The sequence below is a fragment of the Dreissena polymorpha genome, chromosome 10 (assembly GCF_020536995.1).
Source record: "Dreissena polymorpha isolate Duluth1 chromosome 10, UMN_Dpol_1.0, whole genome shotgun sequence".
NCBI classification, from domain to species: Eukaryota; Metazoa; Mollusca; class Bivalvia; order Myida; family Dreissenidae; genus Dreissena; species Dreissena polymorpha.
The window spans coordinates 55484167-55507010 of record NC_068364.1 but is presented as its reverse complement, the minus strand read 5'-3'; the positions used below and the strand labels follow the sequence as shown (position 1 = coordinate 55507010).

The 22844-nt window shown below is 32.9% G+C and overlaps 2 long non-coding RNA genes across 2 annotated transcripts; both read right to left on the bottom strand.

The window, feature by feature from the left end:
- Positions 1–8598: 8598 nt before the first annotated feature.
- Positions 8599–9161, bottom strand: LOC127847543 (uncharacterized). The gene is made up of 2 exons (XR_008034018.1): positions 9045–9161; positions 8599–8878 (listed from the first exon to the last, which is right to left on the bottom strand). It is a non-coding gene; the product is annotated as an uncharacterized LOC127847543 (long non-coding RNA).
- A 321-nt stretch (positions 9162–9482) lies between these two features.
- LOC127847542 (uncharacterized) lies at positions 9483–13013 on the bottom strand. Its single transcript, XR_008034017.1, has 6 exons — positions 12934–13013; positions 11799–11886; positions 11133–11279; positions 10556–10641; positions 10113–10201; positions 9483–9595 (listed from the first exon to the last, which is right to left on the bottom strand). It is a non-coding gene; the product is annotated as an uncharacterized LOC127847542 (long non-coding RNA).
- Positions 13014–22844: the final 9831 nt, after the last annotated feature.

The window sequence follows — 22844 nt, the reverse complement described above, 5'->3', positions numbered from 1 at the left end:
TAAACTGGTTAGCCTCTTTACGCAAATGCGCATGCATGAAATGCCATTTTCACAGAGGGAGGGTCATTTGTTATAAGTTCGCTTTGGATTACTCATATGGCAGCTTCTATTATTCACATAAATACTTACCATCAAAAAGTACCACTTTCACTGTGTTAATGGCATCGAACTGAAGTGCGGCGACTCGTATGTAACAGGTTTTTTTTCGCTTATGGGAGGAGAAGTTATTTTACGGATCAATGTATATAGTTTTGTTGTCAGAATATCTTGCATAGTGGTGATTATTTGTGTAAATTAGTGTAAATAAGTACTGCATTTGTGCCTATTACATTTACTACAACATTTATTGCCAATAATGCAAAGCTAATTCTTTTAATTAATAACTGATCACAGGGACTGGGAAAAAATAAAAGATCACAGGGACTGGGCAAATACGCGAACCGGTGAAACTTTCTGGTTTTGTATAAAAACAAAACATATCCCATTTTTTGTGGTTTTTGTAACAATAGCGCAGACTTTTGCTGTTCGAGTTTTGGTTTTACGCGTATTTTCTTCAATCTTACAAGACGACAGCGATTACACGGTTTATTGCTATATTGATAACCGTTACACTACAGTCACTTATTAATATCTTAGTTAGAAGGTGAATTTCCAAGCGGTTCCGTAGTGTGGTGGTTGCACGCTCGCTTCACATGTGAGAGGCCCAAGGTTCGAGCCCCAGTAGAATCAAATTATTGTTTTTGTGTTCTATGTTAACTTTTTGTTTTGATGCAGACATTTTAGTTTAAATAAATATGCTGTTTTATTGTAACCATTTTTTTATGCCCATGAAATATATGTGTAAGAGGGTGGGGGGGGGGGGTTCGTAAACACATTAAAACTTTTACAGTGTTTTCATATCAATGAATACTCAACCCCTATCGTAAATGAGCAACGTTACAATAAGTTAAGAATCATCTCCCCTTGAAGTTGAGAAAAATATGAAATTACGCTTACAAGATGAAGAAGATAAAACCTACATAGTTCTGTTCCATTAATGAAAACTGCACACGGATGCCAGTCAAAAAAAGGAAACCAATGTAAATAAAATGAACTATGAAATATTTGGGGGTTACAGCACAAAATCATAGATAATGGTTATTTGGGGGTTATAACACAACACCATAGATAATGGTTATTTGGGGGTTATAACACAAAATCATAGATAATGGTTATACCAGTATCTGTTTCTCTTTTGTTTAAAATAATCGGCCAATATATTGATATTTACAGTAGAAAAAAAATTGTTCCATGTAACTTTATTTAGTGCCTTTTACACTGAAATTCCCGACGCCCTTTGATGCTTTGCATCAATAGTTATCTTGTACTAATTAAGATAACATGAAGATGATACATATATTAAGAACAAACATCAACATTTATTCCCATTTTATTTTACGAATATGAATTGAGTACGGCGATCATTTAATCGTTGTTCAAGATGTTTTGGGTAGCTTACTGTTTCATCGCAGGAGACTTAATGCTTACCCCGGGTCCGGTCTCCCGTATGTCCTGTCAGTGCGTACGTCTGAAAAATATGGGACGTTCTCAAAGTCAAAAAGTATTTAAGCTAGGTTGAGAAAAATGTGTTTTTAGAGACGAAGCTCTTGTTTTTTGTTATTATTTTTGGTATGTTATCTCCAAAGTATATGAATACGTAATTTCATTACTTTTACATCCATGTCACAGTATTGTTAAACTACATAATAATCTATAACGCAACACATATATTTATGGATATCGCAAAATAACATAAACAGGATCCCTTTCATTTTTGTAAACTTGCACAGACATTACTTATATTTGGAATAATAATAATACCATAGTATTCCCTGGACAATATTAATATTGAGGACGACAACTCACCATCAGAAGATTTATATTTGAGTTATTTGTGTCTCCCTTCTCCATATGGTACAACATTTAGTGTAGTACACCAATACATCAACATGTCATTCATAACATTTATCTTGCATTCATGGGTATTTGTGCATGAAATAATTATTCACAACCTTGATAATTTCTTAATTTTACTAACTGTATTATTTGAAGAAATGTTAAATACGTAAAAAGTTGTGCTACTAGATCGTTTTAATTAATATGGTATGTAATTATATTCTTTGATCTCAAAACATGCTGCAAAATAAATTAAGCTCAAGCATGTACCTTTCAACCATTCTTATGTTGACATCTCCGCCACGATTGCAAATGCGCTCGATATGAAACAAGTATTGAACATTGTCAAAAAACAATAACTTTATAATTTGTATTGTTTTTATAGATTATTTGCAATAAAACAACTTTGATAAGGGTGAAAAAACAACAACAACACATTTTATTATGTTAATCACTGCATTATTGCATTTCATACAAAATGTTTCAACACTAATCAAGAATGCGTTTTAAATAGACAGAATTTAAAACACAACAACAAATTCGCCTGTCAAACATTCTGTTGTTTATTCGTACAAGTTATTGATGAGCATGTTTGCAATGATCAAGGGATATGTAAATATGGGGCGTATTCTTGTTCAATCGCATCTACTACTACCCTTATATGTCTCGACCCCTATTTTTAAACGGTAAATTTTAAGTATGCTACGCGCTTAAGCTTATTTTAAAACCAATTCAATTCAATTATTAATAATACTTATTACGTTTTGAATATCAATTGCGTCTATATAATTATAATAAGTTATTATGATAAGTTATCATTTCGTTCGGATGCGTATAAATACACAGAAAAAAAACAACAACAAATGATCTTGGCGCTTTTCTATGAAGTCCTACAAAAGTGTTTAGGCTTAATGTTATCTAGATTGTGCTATGAAAGGAAAAATAAAGGGACTCAAACGCACATATATAGTGTTATGAACTTCGTGAAAATTCATTAATTTCAGGGGAAATAGTCAAAGATTGAATAGCTTGAAATTTCGCAAGTCATTCGCACCGAGTATTTTAAGCATTTTGCATAACCAGAAAACGCAATTAAATACCCCGCTGTTAGGTCTAATTGCAAGTTAAAAACCGTGAAAAAGAGAATATCATGCCTCTTCATGTAAACATATAAATCATTGAGTGAAATTTCCTTTCGGTCGACATAAATGTAATGCAAAACATCACGTAAAGATCGGTACCTAGTTGCGATTGGAGTAACATGATACAATGAATTCGACGCCCAAAACACCCTGTCGAAACTATTCATGCGCTTTTAAGTTACACCAACCTTTATATCGTAGTTGACGTTACCATTCGACATAATCATGAGAATATGTTCAATGCATTGTCTTTCAAACAATGAAAAGGACCAGAGCTCTACAAGAAGTAAAGTAAACCTGGCCTCGTTTTGAAATATAGGCACCATTTTCCAACATAGTTGGGACATCTTTACAACAAATTATCTGTCAGGTGCATGACAAGGGAGCATAGATGGGCCTGAAGCGCTCACATGAGACCAAGTTGCAACAATAGTCGAATTGGTTATCTATTAGTTCTCCTTCACGTGATTAAGTGATACACTGTGTAGTGATAGAATCAGTACGAAAATTGCAAAGTTTCATCAGGGTTTAACAATTGTATGTTCTCAAAAATATTTAAAACAAATAATACGCATTGTTTGGTATTCAAAAACAGATTGATTCGTGAAAACAACAACACTATAGAGATGCAAAATACTAAAAATCAACATAAAAGGTACAATTGTGTCGATTGTTTTTTTTAAACGTAATGTTATAATAGTTTAGCCGATGTTTGTATATACTTTAAATCGATAATAACTACAAAAGCGCGTGTATTGTTTTGCGATTATCATGTCAAACGCAGTAAAACAAAACACTACAAATGGCAAATAACCGTTCAAATTCCTTCTAATTTCAATGCCACATTGTTCCTTTTTGCAGCAATCGGGTGTTATGTTCTCTTTCAGAAGCCAATTTTTATTGTTTGCAACTACTGCCTCTCGTTGACCGACATTGATTCTGATGTCGCCATCATCTATTCTAACTTATGAAAATACGTTGTATGCAAATGTGTCCTTCAAACAAGCGATGTTATTGGGCAACGTATCTCTACATCCTCTAAAGCAATAACACAATGATTCTAATAGCAACCGCTTAGTCTATTTCATATAGAGCCCGTACATATTTATTTACTTCTAGCCCAGCAAACTTTCGGTGTGATAGCTAAGCGAAGTTTGTGTATGCATTTCGGAAGTATGAGTTCTTAGACGTTAACACCAGTTATTATGCTATACGCGAATTTATTCAGAGTGAAACGCACATAGACACTGTCGTTGTTAAAACTTGGCAAAAGTGTGTGTATCTTTATTTTGAATGATTTGAAGCGAAATACAAACGCTACCAGAAGCAAAGTTATCGGATAGTTTCATAACACTTACAATAACTTCAAACTTTTTAATAAGCTACTGATTGAAGGTAGCGATGTTTACTTAAAGGGATATTGCTGGTTTGTAATATCACAAAGCTGGCAGACCCCGCACTCGATCTATGTTGGCCCTAGAAATAACAATTCATTCAATTTAAATATGTGTTACGTAATTTATATACTGAAATACGATGTCAGCGTAATTTCATATATTTACGCAGGTTAAAGCGAGACTATACGATTTTGTCAAATATTTATAAATTTATATAAAATGTGTAAGAAACTTATTAAACATATATTTCAATATAAATTAAAATAAAAGTTAATAAGAACATGTGACGAAAAATGCGAAATAAGCCAGATATTTATTTCTGAAATCGAAAAGGTATGTACAGTCGAATTAGCCAGCATGTATATCAAGCATATACGATAACATAATGACAAAACAGGGCGATGTTTGTTCTTAACACGGAAATTCTTTTCGTTATGTACTTGTTGGTGAAGTTGTGAACTATTTCAAACCAGCAAGCATGCCAGTAGTAATGAAATATATTAGCCACGCACTATCTCTCACACTGTGGCGGACAAAGAGATCTTTCCAACTCCGTCTCGTTTGCTAATGAACCATAAAGTGGGCGAAAACATCCGTTTTGTCATGACAAAATGTTGCTGATTTTGGCAAATATATACGGTTGCGTTCATTAATATATCCTCCGTAAATAGTTTTTTTTGCATGAGTTAGTTTCATTAGTATGTCCTTGTTCAGTCGCATCGATAGTAAATCATGAAGAAATATTCTTGATTGGATTAAATCGATTGTATATTATTTCACTTGGTAGATATATCGACAAATCCAAAATGATTCATTATTATTGGTTTTTGACGGTTTGTATGTGATGTCAATTGAAATCCTCGGTGATCTACTAACAGCCCCGAAAAGTATTTGAATCAACAAAACCAGCAAAATGCTAATTTCACGTGGTTTAATTTAAAACATACAATGTAAGAATATTACGATGGGTAATGGAAGGTTTCAAATATTGCGAATTACAATAAACAGTTTCTTTTCGAATATGGAAACTTATACATTTATAGAGGTTGTATTTTACTACATGTTTAATTGAAATCACAACATATTTTTTAAATCCTTTTTTCGACAAGTGGTAGTCTATTTCACTACTTCCTTTATTTTTTTGTTTTCCACTAACATTTCTGTTTCCTCACTTCATGAGTATTAGCCTGCCTACACTTTCACTTCTTACCGTTTTCCACATAAAGTTCTGGGGCACATCAACTCAACGACCTTGTTTTCAAATGACTGATGCCAGACAATAATATTTCAAATAGATCGCAAAGAAACGAACCATTCGCGATATTTTGAGTGTTGTGTACTTATCTGCTATACGATGGTTTTCTCTTTACAATATTCTACTTCAGTCATGTTGCTTCTAACGAGTGAGATGAAATTGATTTAAAATGGATACCAAATGAATATGTTTGTTTACATAGGTAATAATATACACATACAACTTAGCTTACAAGTAATATGAAATCTTTTTTAAAAAGCTCACCGTTCATACAGAAAAAAAAACCTTATAAAACATTGTTTCATGTTACATAATTGGGTCATATATAAGAGAGATCACATTCAATTATAATATATATCCCTAACGATTAACATTATAAGCAATAATGGTTTATATATTTTACATATAGACTTATATTAACCCGTGTGACTTTATTCCACGATTTTGGAAAAAATATGTATATTTCGAAAATCAGTGAGTCACTTCCGAGACTTACCGAAATTTACAATAGTCAGGATTGTGTTCAACCCAATATATATAAGTACAGCTTTAGCTGCATCAACAAGACTGAAACCTTACACTAATATATGATGTTTAATTATGGCAAGGAAACAGTTTCATAACATTTTGATCATACAATACATGATATTCACATTAACACAAATATAAATTAAAACGAACAGATATGAATTTAACTGCGGTCAGCATATTTTACGTTCAATGCACACTTTGGGGTTGGAAGCGGTGTTATTATGTACATGAACATGTCTTTGCAATGTCGCTTTTTGTGAACGATGTCTTTATGACATCTGTATTCCATTTACCTTATAGGGCAGTGTTACAAGTTGATGCTTGTTCTGAAATATTTTTACAATCAAAGGGTATTACTGATGCGTGTGCACCTTGTATTTCATCTATAACCTCATCTCTAATCATGATTTCATTTGATATGCCGAATTACCTTGCATTTAAAACGGAATCGGTAATCTGCCTTTAATAAAATAGTTACAGTAAAAAATTGATCTTCTGATTATGTTTCGGGAGTTTATTATTTACATCGACACACGTCACATTTGTCGACTTATTTTTAATAAAACAGTACATTTAGATACAAATCAAACTAATTGTATACAGTTCAAAATTAATGCTAAAGAAGAGATCGATTTAAATTAAATTACCATTCAACTACTCAACGGTTAGATAGAAACCAAAGAAATTAGATAGATTGTAACTATCTGAGGCATGAGTTTATGAAACACAGCAGATGTACTTCTTACATCATAAAACTCTATTTGTTTATGTTCCAAAATCGCAGACAAAGTGGATGATTGTCAATGCATCAAAGTGTTAATCCTCGAATGACTTTGAAACATATACAGGCAATAACAGGAATAAAATCAACACTTCTTGTGTACAATTTTGAAAGAGAAAATAAGTATTAGTTGTGCATTAAGTAACATCAAATGTTATTTTTTTATATATAGTCTTCATGCTGCGTCCGAGTATAAATGAACAACGCCAGACCGCGTGCGTTTATTTTATTTAAAAGTGATGAAATATTAAATTGATTTGGGTTTTTTGTTTACATCATGAGATTGATCATTACTTAAACTTATCTTTTTATGCTAATGATTTTAAATGAAATGTAAACAAAACCGTGGTATATACTTGCATGTAGAACTGGATAAGAATGTTATATAACTCGGGAAATGCCATTTTCTTTACAAACGGACCGTAGTTTGTGAAAAAGGGGTTTAATGCGTGTGCGAAATGTCGTCCCTGATTAGCCTGTGTGAACGCCACAGGGACGACACTTGCCTCCTTTATGATAATTTGCGTTTGAAGAAAGTATCTGTAAAGCAAAAATCAAGTTTAGGCCGAAACTGCACAGGCTAATCTGGGACGACACTTTACGCACATGCATTTAGCCCTCTTTTCACAGAGTGCGGCTAAACACATTTTCTACATTGGCAAAGTATTGTATGGTCTGATCGAACTTGTGAACTATGTTTTGTACAATAAATGTCAGAATATTTTTGAACCGGCTACTCAAAAAGCGAAACTTTTCGAAATAACACTAATAATAAGCAAAACTACTCTTTTCCTATTACCCCGAGTAAAATGAACATGTTTTTTTTTCACTCGCCCCTTTGTAACAGTGAACCTCTTATAATCATTTCAGTGACATTCTCCACTCAAGTATAGCATAATTAAATTGGTAATTACTTCATATATCCAGCTGAAAATCAGTGCGGACTGCACAGGAGTATCTGCGACGACACTTTACGCACATGTATTAAAGCGAGATTATACGATTTTGTAAAATGTTTATGAATTTATATAAAATGTGTAAAAAACTTATTAAGCATATATTTCAATATAAATTAAAATAAGAGTTAAAAAGAACATGTGTCGAAAAATGCGAAATAAGCCAGATATTTAATTATGAAATCGAAATGTATGTACAGTCTAATTCGCTAGCATGTATATCATGCATGTACGATGTGAATCTAAATTTAGTTTAACGATTCATTTTAAATTCCTGCAACAGAAATATATTCATAGCGACACACGAACACTAACTCTGTTCCTAACAAAAAGACGAATGCTTCGGTTATTGTACGAATATATGTACGAAATATCTTCGTCAAAATCGGCTCGTGGACGCTTATTTGTCTTTGCTGCATTTTATGAAATTCGTCTTCAATGTACAATTTTTCTTGCCTATTTTGTGTTATTGTAACATATTTTTATCAATATATTACAATTTAACACATATCAAAGTCATATAATCTTGCTTTAAACCCCCTTTTTACAGAGCGCGGCTCAATTATATAACAATTATGCACACAAAAGACAAACACCCACAAAGATAAAAAACATGTATTAGTTTTCATCAAATTCCAAGCATCGAATGAAATGTCATAAACAATTATTTCAGCATATGGTTAACTGTTTCAGCATCACAATAGTCGTGCAGCCAATGTAGAGCACACTGTGAAATGACACCATCGATCCGTCGTTCTGCTGTTGGGCATAAGCATTCGTAGAGTGACTTGTTGTCGGTAGTGGTGTTGTTGTGCAGTCCGGTAGACCCAGCTCCCACGGCATTTTTGATATAAGAGTGGCATTCCAAGACCGATCAGAATCTACACAACAAATCCAGAGTTATATTCACCGGAAGGATAAGTATACTTTTCTGTCTAATCTAGGAGCAAGTAAATTACATAATTACAAGGTTTACAAGTTTTGTGTAAAGAAACTACTAGATAATAGACGTATTTAAATGCATCGTATTATTCCGTGTTCGCTTACATGGACACACATTACACATCCATGGACACCGGAACATCGTGTCTATCTTCGTTCCACACGTTCCTAAGAGGGATCGAGAACATTCCGGATCACTGTCGGTGGTGCCAATGCAATTCACTGAAAATGAATTTAGGGATTGTATTTTGTTGTTGCGGACACTGTCTCGCACATTGACCATTAACTCTTAAATACATTATTATAAAATTACAAGACGTGTAATGGTTTTTAAACGTTTTATTCCTTGCATTGTCAGGTCAATTGAATATTATATGTGTTTCTACTGCTCATGTTAAAGCTATAACCTAATGCGAGAGTTACTATATCAAAGTTGTTATATATGAGCCACACATATTATGATAAGTAATAACTTGGACACATTGTCTTTAAAATGTAGGTTTACAAAAAGCGGTTTTGCGAGTATATTAAAAAAGGAACTCACAGAAAGCAAACGCTGTCATTGTACGTTCCTGGACGGACAGTAGACACGCAACCACACGTATATGTAGACATGTTCAACTTAGATCCGCTCAGGCATATAAGTCCACCGTAATCTGTGAAACACAGAAACGTATTCATGCCTGACCTGTATCTAACTATATTAGGAACATCACGTTTATAAAATAATGTTCAGTTATGAATGGTCTAATATATGTTTATTTATATGAGCCGTGGTCTGTGAAAAGGGCGTTTAATGCATTTGCGTAAAGTTTCGTTCCATATTAGCCTATGCAGTGCTCACAGGCTAATAAGGGACGACACTTTCCGCCTAAACTGGATTTTTTGCTAAGAAGAGACTTTCTTTAAAAAGATAATATCCCAACAGCGGAAAGTGTCGTTCTGCAGAGGCTAATCTGGGAAGATACTTCGCGCATATGAATTAAACCCCTTGTCAAAGAGCGCGGCTCATAGATAACTATCCATAACACTGCGAATTATATGTACGTTTTGTTATCAACTTCATAACTAGTGGAGTTTTATGGATCGTTAAGAACGATAAAACTGAAAATTCGGAATATGGTTACGTATCGGTCATGTATCATTTGAAATAAAGAACTGAATTTAACATACCACATAGAGTACCATTACATTTACCAGGACAGTCGTCGCATGATTTATTGGATTCTTTGTACGGTTTGTTTATTCGTACAGGGTCAAGCCTGTGTAAAAAGAAACTACCAATTATGGAAGCCAACATATAAACTACAATAATGTTCAAAAGCAAGTCGTTAAGATTATGTGTTTCGTATGGGGCAAACTATTGAATGTCACTTTCATTTATAAGTGAACAACATATTGTTGTATGTTCAGCGACCAAGTTTGTTATAAAGAAGAAGTATGTCTTATTATGTAAGTAATGTTTAAAGCAAAAGTTAATTACTTTATAACCCATGTGTGATATGCACGATAAAGATGTGAATTAACGTGAATAGCCCATATTACATAATAAATCGCATTCAAATCGATTGTGTTTCAATTCTCTCAAACATACACGCAAAGAAAACAGATCTTACATGGGGGCATATAGACAAATGTACAGGTAGAAGCCACTGCATCGAGCTGCGCCACACCCAACAGAGGATGTCTCCGATGAAACCATCTTTAACAAAAGCGATAGCTTTTTTAACCACATGGTGATATTTTAGTTATCATTAAACATATTATGATACGTCTTGAATACCCGTTAGCAAAGCACAAACAAATATCATTAATGACAATATGGAGATACATGAACTTACATAGTGTCGCAGATCATTTCCATGTTAATTCCATTATCTATCGCTAGAACCCAGATGAACCCCTTTATATCTGATTCTTATTTTTTTTGTGTAAGATGGCAATATCCTTCAGTCGTGTGTCTTTATTAAATATGTCAATGGTGCTAAAATCACGCATTGATTTTGCCCTGATCCAGAAGTATAATAGTAGAACAAAGTTATAGTATTAAAGTAGCAAATAATAGTTCGCGTTCACAGTGTTGTGTAGTTTCCTTTTATATTTGACTTAATTTGGTAACAATATGGTGCACATGTTTTACAGTATATAACGGACATTGCATGTTTGTAATTTTATATGTTATACACTGCATACCTGTGTGTAGTTACCAACAAGTGACGGGTTATTTCCCGTTGAGCCATAAACAAAACTGGTATTTTCAGCTTCCCAAATGCGGATGACATCTGTCCAAGTCAGCAGGTGTGTTACTGTAGAGGTGATTTTGACCAATAAGGTATCCACCTAGGGATGATGTAACAATGCTTTTTGTAATATTTATTTATGCCATGATATTTTAATTTTTAAGGTGAATTCGATTAAATATTTATTTAAAAGTGTTTTGTTTTTCATATGTAGCACACTGTCTGTTTGAATTTTAATATATTTTATGTGTTTTGCATTCTTACGTGCATGTATCTTCTCATCCGTTTCAGTATATGTTTGCGTTTAGAAGTGTCATTTTGTTTTTTACATATATAAGCAATTATATATCCATACTATATACGCGTTAAGAATATTATAAGCAAAACTTTGCTGCCAGAACTAAATTTCTCTGTAATCGGATATCTAAAAATGTTTTCCAAGAGACGACACCGTAAGTCTGCCATATTTGATACTTAATTTTGGTGTATAGTTTATTACCATTTACGGTCATGATTTAATATCGGTCTTTGAAAATGTCTCATATTAATTTCTCTAATGGCAATGTCATGGAGTTTCATTTATCTTTCAGACTAAAATCTATTGAAATGTGTTGGTAACCTGGTGTTGCCCTTTGGTACCACGTGCTTTCGGCACTGCATCGTCGGGCAAATCTCTCTGCAGTGCTTCCGATACCCGAGTTTTCATTCTGGTGTATAAAATATAATGAGTCATTTGACTATTAAAATTGAAATTTTAGGTTGAAACAAAATTAAACTGAACAGGAATCGATAATAATTATAACAAAAATGCAATCGAACACTTTATACGCTCTATTAATTTATGTTGAATACTTCTTGTATTCAACGGTATTGGGCGAAATGGATTGAATTGACATTTTCCATTATCAAGTATACCTTTCCGAACACACATATTATACACGCATTTTTTAAAGGAGGCAGTAACGATTATCACACTATAACAATAACTGGCTCCACGTATAATACAACCACTACAAATTATCTGTGCACATTTAATTTATTCAATCCGATTTCATCGGTTAAATCCTGTTTTTTTTCACATCGTATTATGCTATTTTGGTTCAATAATAGTGTAAACAATCATATACGCCAGCTAGTAAAGAGCAAGAGGCTTTTGATATATTGTTTAACGGGATTTTTTGTAGCATATGAAGAAATGAAGATTAAAATGTTAGCTTAACTGTGTGACGTGGGAAATAAAGATAAATATTATTATTTGCTAACAAGGTATTTTCAACAATCTATAGAGAGTCTAAACACGCCTGACAACTAATGTTAAACAGTAACAAGCTTGATTTGAGTGTAAGCTTTCAAACTGTTCAAAAACATGTTTTATAGATCTGAACATTATATGTAGAACTTCATATAAAAAGCTATAATGCATAACAATAACGCATGACAACAGAGTTTAAGTTATAACTTGCGTATAAAACTCATTGAAACAACTTAATTAAAATCATAAGTACATAATCGGCTGTCAGAATCATTTCATTACTTTCAGACTCTTACTCAAACAGAAGTTATAGTCATACCGATATTGGCTTTCAATCGTGAGATCTATGTTCTGTTTACATAAGTTATACGTTTTAATGAAATTGAGAATATAAAAGGTTTATATGGATTCTCATTTGCCCATCTTACAGTCTATAAGTTTTAAGATACAATAGTTATTTGTGCATAGACTATATATGGGATGGCATGCAAAGCATCATCACCATCTGGGTCATGTCAGCAGCCGGTGGTGTCACACGAGCACGGATCTTGTTGTGTAAATCTGCGATCTGTGTCTGTTCTAAATTAAAAAAGAAACATCTTATTTATTTTATAACACAGTGTTTGCGAGTTATATGATATTGCATATGTTGTCCCGATGATCCAGGTTTAAGGAAAAAAATCATATACTGTATTTAATTAATACAATTCTTCAACTCTGAGCATATTCCTTAGTTTCTTCAATCGTGTAAAAACGTTCCACATTGGTTTTAAAATTGACTTAATTTACTTTGATTTGATCTTTTTTCAAAGTAGTTTTTTTTTATAAAATCAGATAGATGACATAAATATCGCTAGTGAACGATATCCCAACCCTACGTGCATTGTTCAGAAGATACAACAAATCAATCTATCTATCTAAATTAAAATTTTAAGAATTTCAAAGTACGCACCATAAGTATAGTGTTAGCACTAATGTGTTACCCAGTATTATGTGGCTTTAAACGCTCACTACATATAGAATAAAAAATATTTTAAGAGACATGATTAGAACTACATGGTCGATCAAAACCGTTGATATGGTATTTTCCTGACAACATACGTGCCTGTAATGTTGGTAGGTATGGGTTTTCCTAGAAATGGACCAGATTTACAGTTCAGATGGCCCGGCAATGCAGCGTACTTGTCAGTGCAAGACGGATTGAATGGTCTCTGAAAATAAAGATCTTTATTTCACCGAACCACATGCGCTCATGGATGTTTATCTCTTTTTCATAAAATGCACACGCATATGGCATTGAAATATAAAATTACAGCATTGTGTTAAACATGTATTAGGACATTTTAGTATGACACATGTTTATTTGTTATTATTTAACGACTTATAAATGAACGCTTTTAGTTGGATCATTGACATATTGTTGAACCGAAATCATACACGGTTGTCTATCATTACAAGATATACACAGTTCTGTTGAAGACGTCGTTTAATTAATGATGTCAGTGCATACGTCATGTTGGAATATACTATATCATAATCTGTTCAAATTATTTTATTTATATTTTACAATTGTGAATTTAAGTAATAAAATGTACATGCGATAATAATAGAGTTGTGTTATAGGAGAATAAAAATGATTGGAGTGACTATAATGTTTTAAGTGATATCTTAACTGTATTTAATTTTTATGTTTGTTTTATATTGTTATTGCCAAATGTTATTGTTTTATTTTTGTCATTTTAAAGGTACATAAATAAAGTAAGTATAAAGTTTTATGATGCGCAATATCGTGTCATAGTTCACCGAAACTCCATTTTGTCTTATAATGCTCTTCAATTGCGGTGTTAGTTAAACAATTGGTATTTTAAATTGAAAACCTCTATAGGGGTTCTAAAGTCTTCTTTGTTTTCAATCGGAATGTCACAGCTCAAACAAACTCCCACTTTTATAGTTCAAAACCGATAACACGCTTTCTTTGCCCCCTCTCTCAAGTATATCGTTTCAACATTACTTAGCGTAACTGATAGATAAAATTGCTAAGTGGTATTGTTAAATAAGCATGCATTTTATATGTTTTACCAGTATCACGGATATCTGTGAAACACTCTGGAATCCGGATTGATTTATTAAAAAATCAAACGTTAAACATTGTTTCGATAGAACTAATGCATCTGTATGATAAGTGAATGACACTCGAGGTGTAGTTTAGAGGTTTGGTCGTTTTCTGACCTACATCGTTTACTAAAAGATATAATTCTGTGAACAACATATATAACATATATGTGGTTCTTTTTCATTCTGCACGTGCATATTTCAATACGGTGACATAAACAACTTAAGATACGGTTAACAGAGGTCATTTGATTTGCGCGGAACGCGTAACATATCTGCTCGGACTGTGCGCAACAATCCTAATTTAATATGCAGGCCTTAAATATTTTGTAAATGGTTCTGTCAATTGCAATAAATAAAAATATCGCCCACAATTCTTCACATTAATTACAGACGTATTTGACAATTCCGAATATTGTTGAAGTCACAGTGACTTCAACATTTTTACCAATGTTATACATATCGCGTGTAAAGTAAACTGGATAGCTACCAAGTGAAAACAAATATTTTTTTTTAAATCAAGAGCAACTGATGGACTTTGTTAAGAATATATGAGTAACATCGATGGCTTTGTGGACAATTTGTACTTAGTGGAAACAATCTAAACCGGACATCCATTTAGAGCTTGAAACAAGTCCGATTAAAATTGAACCGGAAAGAGGTAAAATAATCCGAGTTTCTGATGAGTCTCTGTGTAGGTAATAATGAAACACACAAACGTGCGTATTACAATTTATATGACACACGAACACTTTACAAACTGTTGTTAATGTAATAATAATGAAGTTAGAACTTTAATTATACCAACATGTTAAATAAAAAACATGCTCAACATTACGAATTACATTACATTCTTGTTCAAAGCATATTAAATCTACAATTACCTTTTCAATTATTATAAGCAATTGTTCAACACCCGAGAAAGATACATATTTAAAATTATCTAAGGCACAGGCGTGTGATGGTCATGCATATATTAATTGTTCATTGCGTTTGAAGCATATATATTTCAATATGCAATTCAAATCAATTCAACAGACACTTGGAACTATCCTTCACAGGTCACTTTTATAAACAACGGACCGGATGTATGTTGTAAAATGCAAGTCTCTTTAAATTATTGTGCGATTTTAACAATATGATTAATGTACAAACCAATTTGTTGCTTTTGTGACATTTTTATCCGCATTTCCCACACTTTTAGCCTATGACGAGATTGCGATTAAAAATTGACAATTTTGAGGGATTAATTAATGTTTGTTTTTACAAATCAATATAAAGTGGGGTGGAAGAAATGGCCGGCTTGGAGAGGATTCCGGTTTAGAGAGAATCCGACTAAGGGGGTTTCCACTGCAATGTGTACATGAATGATATTGAAACATAGTAAGATAAGTACCCTCCATCAACCGAAATATACAATCGTCGTTATATTACATTTACATGTATTTCATCATATTGCGCGTTTGGCGAATACAACGTGAAATGTAGGAATTTGAATATCAGTCAAAATGATAGATGGTCCTCGATGATGTATGGGTTTATTGAAAGCACTGGAACGAAAATTGAGCAATTTATTTTGTTCAAGGTCGGCGCACCACAGAAATGACATTGAAGTTATATAATGTGTCAATATGTACATGTTCAACCTAAGTTGGATCAGTTGTGACCAAGATCTCGTGCGGAAACCAATACGTTTTCGAATGCCAATAACTCCTTCGCAAATAACTGATGCAAAATGACCTGACAATATGCGTTTGCAAAACGTATAAGAATAATACATAACAATAAATTAATATAAATTCTACCATTACTCTTCCGGATCAAAATCGAACAGTAATTATTATTCAAATGGCAATAATTCCGCTAAGAACATAATGAGCGGAACGAATTACCAAAATGCGACTGCTACCATTGAAATTAAGTGAAAATAATGTTTCCTTATCATTAGTCTCAGCAATCTTGTGATGAACAATCCTTATGTGGAGGCGAATTAATTCAAGGGAAGTAACTCCTTCGATCTGATAAAGGCATTTATATTTTATCAAACATCATAATATTAATCAAAGGGAAATTTCTCCCTGTCAATTTCGTTGAGCGGACAAATCAGAAAAGAGTCCACCCAATCAGGGATGCTACATATCAAGTGTCATCAGCTTTAGATCATTGGAACTTGATAACTCGCGTTTAAACGCAAAATCCATAAAACGACATCATATGACATAAATTGTTCGAAAACACATTGGACCGGACCGACCAGACAACATTATTTTTCCCTTTTGGAGTGCAAATAACGTATCTATTATCAACAACAAATACTCAATGAAAAGTCATTGAATCGGAACGACATGACAACGATGCGCTTGTCCGCCAAATATGAATGCTGCATATGAAGTTTAATCTTAGTCGGATCATAAGCTCTTTCGCGGAAACGGAACTTGTTACAGACAAAAAGATGAAAGGACTTACGAAGGGACGGAAGGGAATACAATGAAACGAATACGATTAACGGGAAAATTCCATTCAGATATCGCTTACGCAGTTTAATAAAACTTAGATTTCGGACGGACGGAGAAAGCGGCTTGTATATGCCCCACCCGGGCAGTATAAAACTATTGAAATATATCTGGAGCAATACTATTTAACCATGAAATACTAATGTTTAATGTTTAACGCAATAACACACGATTTTAAGAATATTCAACAAATGAATTGCTCTTAAATAACATTTATTTTCTGTTTTCGTTTTGGGTGAATCAGCCACACTATATTCGGTCCACGTAGGCTGAAAGAAACATACGTAACATCTTACTTACGGGAGAGTAGCAGGACAGGTTAGGCGGAACCTGAGACTCGACCAGTCCTGAAACACAAATATGGTTAATCAGCCTAGTATATATACATGCAAAACCAAATTCTCCCAGGAATAATTTTCTTTTAATTAATTGTACCGCATGAAATATGCGCTATCGAATGACAATATATCTAAAATACCACACAAAATAACATGATTTTTTTTGGATAGCTGTCTAGGTAGCTGAATAAACAAGTTGATAATAAGTAATCGAACATGATAAATATATTTTAGTTATAAGTTAACAACATGATATTTATATTTTTATTGCAAAACTTATGTAATTTATTTCATTTTAATACGGACGGCGAACATTTGTTATGTAATGCTGAGTTTGTCATTTAAAAACTCAGTAAAGTGTGTAACTGGCAATTATTATTGTGTATATTGAATCCAATTGGTGTTTTTATTTTATTTCTAAATTGCAGTTCTCACATGCTTATGTTATGCTATTTCATCTTATTTGTATCACAAAATTTACCGGGTTCCGTAATCAACAACCGTTTTTTTTTAGATTTAAGTTTTAGAATAAAGAATATTCTTTAAATTGAAATTTCAAAAAAATGCAATTTTGACGGGTTATTAGTTGCCACTTTCTACACCATTCTTTGTAAATAACACTGTGTCTATCACATTATCACAAATGGAAGCCTGTATTTATTAAAACGCTATATATATTTTGCTTAGGTCTAAGTCTATTATTTGTACGTAAGTCTAATAATGAGTTGGTTTCGGAACGCCCGTATCATATCTCCGCTATAAGAATTTATTGACTAAGCCTTGCTAGGAGTATTTAGGATAAAAATGAATGTAACGTTTTATCAAATGTAATTAAACGATGTTCGACCACTTAAACTTAAAGACGCAAAACAATACGTTAATTCAAGATGTAGGAAATATTCGCAATGTTGGCCTTTTTTCAAGAAAAATTGCCAATTCTCGATTAACTTCACAACCTGATCTTTTGAACGTTTGATTTAAACCAAGCGCATTTGTTTGAAAGTAAATTTGTGGTGTTCCAATTTTCTGAACTTTGTAAAATGCCGTCAAATGCAAATACTTTGCACTGAATTCTGTTGTGTGGGATCCAAAACAAATTTTCTTGTTGAGCATAATAGATAATGACAACGTTTTAAATTATTTTCCAGAACACATGTGAAATAATGCCTGAGAAATGCAAACACATTGTATAAATATTGTCTCACTCAACATCGTATGATATTTTTAGTAAATACAATGTATGAATACGTACCTGTAAACAAAGCCATAGCCCATATCCATCGAAAATGCATCTTCAAAGCGCTCTTTTTTAAAACTACTTCAGGAAATGGAATAATATACTGATTTATGAAATGTTAGTTCACTAGTATGTATTCTCTAACATAATTTTAGATAGAGGGTACTTATCTCGCATCAAACAGCAAAATGGTCAACTTTTATGAAACGGTCATGAAAACGATCTAATAGACCATCAACATACTGCTTATCGAATCTGCGGCAAGTCAAGTAACTCGTTGTACACGGAAATAGCCTTAAATATTAATGATTCCAAACATGTTCGTTAAATTTTCCTCTTGGTGTGCAATAAATGACACAAATATAGTCCAATATAACGGATAATGTACGTAAGCTTATCCTGATTGTTTTATTTAAATAGTAAGGGCTACACAGACATGTGCAAACCGCGTTGGCATGTCACATTAAAGCGACTTGACTTATCTGGTCTTAAAAACAAACCAATTATATGAAATTAAGTATGGTCATTTAACGATACAGCACAGCAGTATACTCCGCTGGACGACGGTAGTACACCATGGTATGTGGGCCATGTTTCATCCATCGATAATCATTCGGGCCAATCAATACATTTGTGATAAGTGATGTGAAGTGTAACGTGCGCATTATGGGGTACTTTCAATGCATTTCAAATAATGTTGTGACATAATATCATCAGGACCGTAATAACATTTCATTTGTTGTTAAATTTACTTAAGCGAAACAAATATTTCATAGATAAGTGCATCGCTCGTAAACTATTCAAACAAACTGTTGACGTTAATAATGTTTGGCCCATGAATACAAAAACAAACGGTTTAATTTAATCGTATGCAGTTCACAATACACATTCACATGAGTCTCAAAATGTGAGAAGAGGGTTTAATGCGCGTATAGTGTCGTCTCAGATAAGCCTGTGCAGTCCGCACATACTAAGCAAGGACGAAACTTTTCGCCTTAACTGAATTTTCGTCAAGAAAAGTATTTTTTTAACGAAAAAAATATTAAAAGCGGAAAGTTTTGTACCTGATAAGCCTGAACAGGCTAATCTGGTAAGCCACTTTACGCAAATTCACATGCATTAAAACCACTTTTCACAGAGCGAGGCTTCTTTTTTATCAGTTCGTTTTGAATTACTCATATGGTAGCTTCTATTACTTAAATCAATATTTACCATCAAAAAGTACCACTATCAGTGGGTTATAATTATAAAAATTACATTAAGATGATACAGATGTTAAGAACAAACATCAACATTATTTCCCATTTCATGTAACGAATATGAATATGAGTAACGCGATTATATATTCGTCGTTAAAGATGTATTAGGTAGCTTACTGTTTCAACGCAGGAGACTAAATGCTTACCTCGGGTCCGGTCGCCCGTATGTACCTCCTGTCCGTGCGTACGTCTGAAAAGTTTGGGACTTTCTCTAAGTCAAAACGTATTTAAGCTAGGTTGAAAAAACAATATGTGTATAGAGAAAACTATGTGGAATATGCAATTTTTTTCAGTTTGTTATTAAACAGAAAATGTTATTTGGATAATGACTTGACAGTAGCCATACACTTTCCTTTAAGCTTGATATGGAGATAGTGTTCTTATTCGGACTACCTAAACCCGGTAAAGGACTCCGATTTGTCTGTGTCGAAGCTCTTGTTTTATGTTTTATTTTTGGTACGTTATCTCCAATGTATATTAATAAGTGATTTCATTACTTTAACATTAATGTCACATTATTTTTCAACTACATGTACATAGTGTTCTATAACGCAACACATAGTTAAGGATATCACAAAATAATACAAAAAACTTTCATTTTTTAAATTTGCACAGACATTACTTATATTTGGAATAATACTAATATCATAGTATACCCTAGACAATATTAATATTGAGGACGACAACTCACCATCAGAAGTTTTATATTTGAGTTATTTGTGTCTCCCTTCTCCATATGGTATAACATTTAGTGTAGTATACACCAATACATAAACATGTCATTGATGAAATTCATCTTGCATTATGGATAGTTTTGCATGAAATAATGATTCAGAACCTTGATAATTTCTTAATTTTACTAACTGTATGATTTGAAGAAATATTTTAAGACATACCAAGTTGTTATACTAGATCGTTTAAATCGCATGGCATGTAAATATATTCTTTGATCTCAAAACATTCTGAAAAGTAAATTAAGCTCTATTATTTCCTATACAAACATAGTTATGTTGGCATCTCCGCCACGATTGAAAATGCGCTCGATATGAAACATGCATTTAACATTGTAAAAAAAAAACCGTTATACAGAAACTTAATAAATTGTATTGTATGTGTAGTTTGTTTACTGTCAATGAAACAGCTTTGATAACGGTGAAATAAACAACAACCATTGCATTTTATTATGTTAATCACTGCATTAGTAGATATCTGCATTTACATTCCTAATTTTGTACCGCTAATAAATCGATAAACATCAATTAAGAATGCGTTTTTAATAAAAAGAACTAAGAAAAACAACCAGTTCTCCTGACACACAGACATTCAGTCTGTTGTTTATTCGTACAATTTATTGATGAGCATGCTTGAATGAGCAAGAGATATGTAAATAGGTGGCGTATTCTAGTGCAATGACATCTAGTAATACACTTATATGTCTCGATCCCTATTTTTAAACGGTTAATTTAAATTATGCCGCGCTTATAGCATTTTTTAAAACCCACTTCATTACAATGTTTAATAATACTTTTTAAGTTTTGAATATCCATTACGTCTGTTTAATTCCAATAAGTTATCATTTTGGTCGGGTGCGCATAAATAAAAACAAAAACACAAATATTCTTGGCGCTTTTCTATGAAGGCCCTACAAAAGTGTTTCGGTTATGATCTAGATTTTGCTACAAAGGAATAATGACGGGACGCAAACGCACATATATAGTGTTATGAACGTCGTAAAAATTACATTAATTTCAGGGAAAATATCAAAGACTGAATACCTTGAAATTGCCTTTCACATGCCATTCGAACCGAGTAATTTGAAGCGTTATGCATGACACGAAAACGCAATTAAACAACCCGCTGATATGCTTAATTGCAAGTTAAATACCGTGACAAATCATGCCTTCTCTTTTCATGTAAACATATAAATCATTGCGCGAAATTTGCCTTCGGTCGACTTAAATGTTATGCATAACATCACGTAAAGATTAGGTGCCTAGTTGCGATTGTAGTAACATGATATAATGAATTCGACGCCAAAACACACTGTCGAATCTATTCATGCGCTACTAAGTTACACAAACCTTTCTTTCATATTTTACGTTACCATTTGACATATCCATGGGAGCGTATTCAAAGGATTGTCATTGCAAACGATCAATGGACCAGAGGCTCTACAAGAAGTAAAGTAATCCTTGCTATGTTTTGAAATATTTGCACCATTTTCCAACATAGTTGAGGCATCTTTATAACAAGTTATCTGTCAGTTGCACGACAAGGGAACAAAGATTGTCCTGAATTGCTCACATGAGACCAAGGTGCAACTATAGTCAAATGCATTATCTATTTGTTTACCTCTCCGTGATTCAGTAAAACAAAACTGTGTATTGATAGTATTAGTATGGACAGTGTTAATTTTTATCAGGGTTTAACAATTCCTAGTATGTTCGTAAAATATTCAAAACAATTTATACGCAGACGAAGTAAAGCTAAGAGTAATTTTGTTTGTTTCTTTTTATTGAATTTAAATGAAAAAATTATCAATGCCATTTAATTCAAGAAGCAAATTGTTTGGTATTCAAAAACAGTTTGATTCGTGAAAACAACAACACGATAGAGATGCAAAATACAAAAAATTAACATAAAAGGTAACAAGTGTGTCAAATGATTTTTTTAAACGTTATGTTATTAAAGTTTCATCGATGTTTGTATATAATTTAAATCGATAATAACTGCATAAGCACGTTATTGTTTTGCGATCATCATGTCAAACGCAGTAACACAAAACACTTGAAATAGCAAATTACCGTTCTCTCTCCTTTTAATGTCAATGTCACATTGTACATTTTTGCACCAATGGACTGTCATGTTCTCTTTCAGAACCCAATTATTTTGTTTGCAAATAATGTCTCTCGTTGACCGACATTAATTCTGATGTCGCCATCAGTCATCTATTC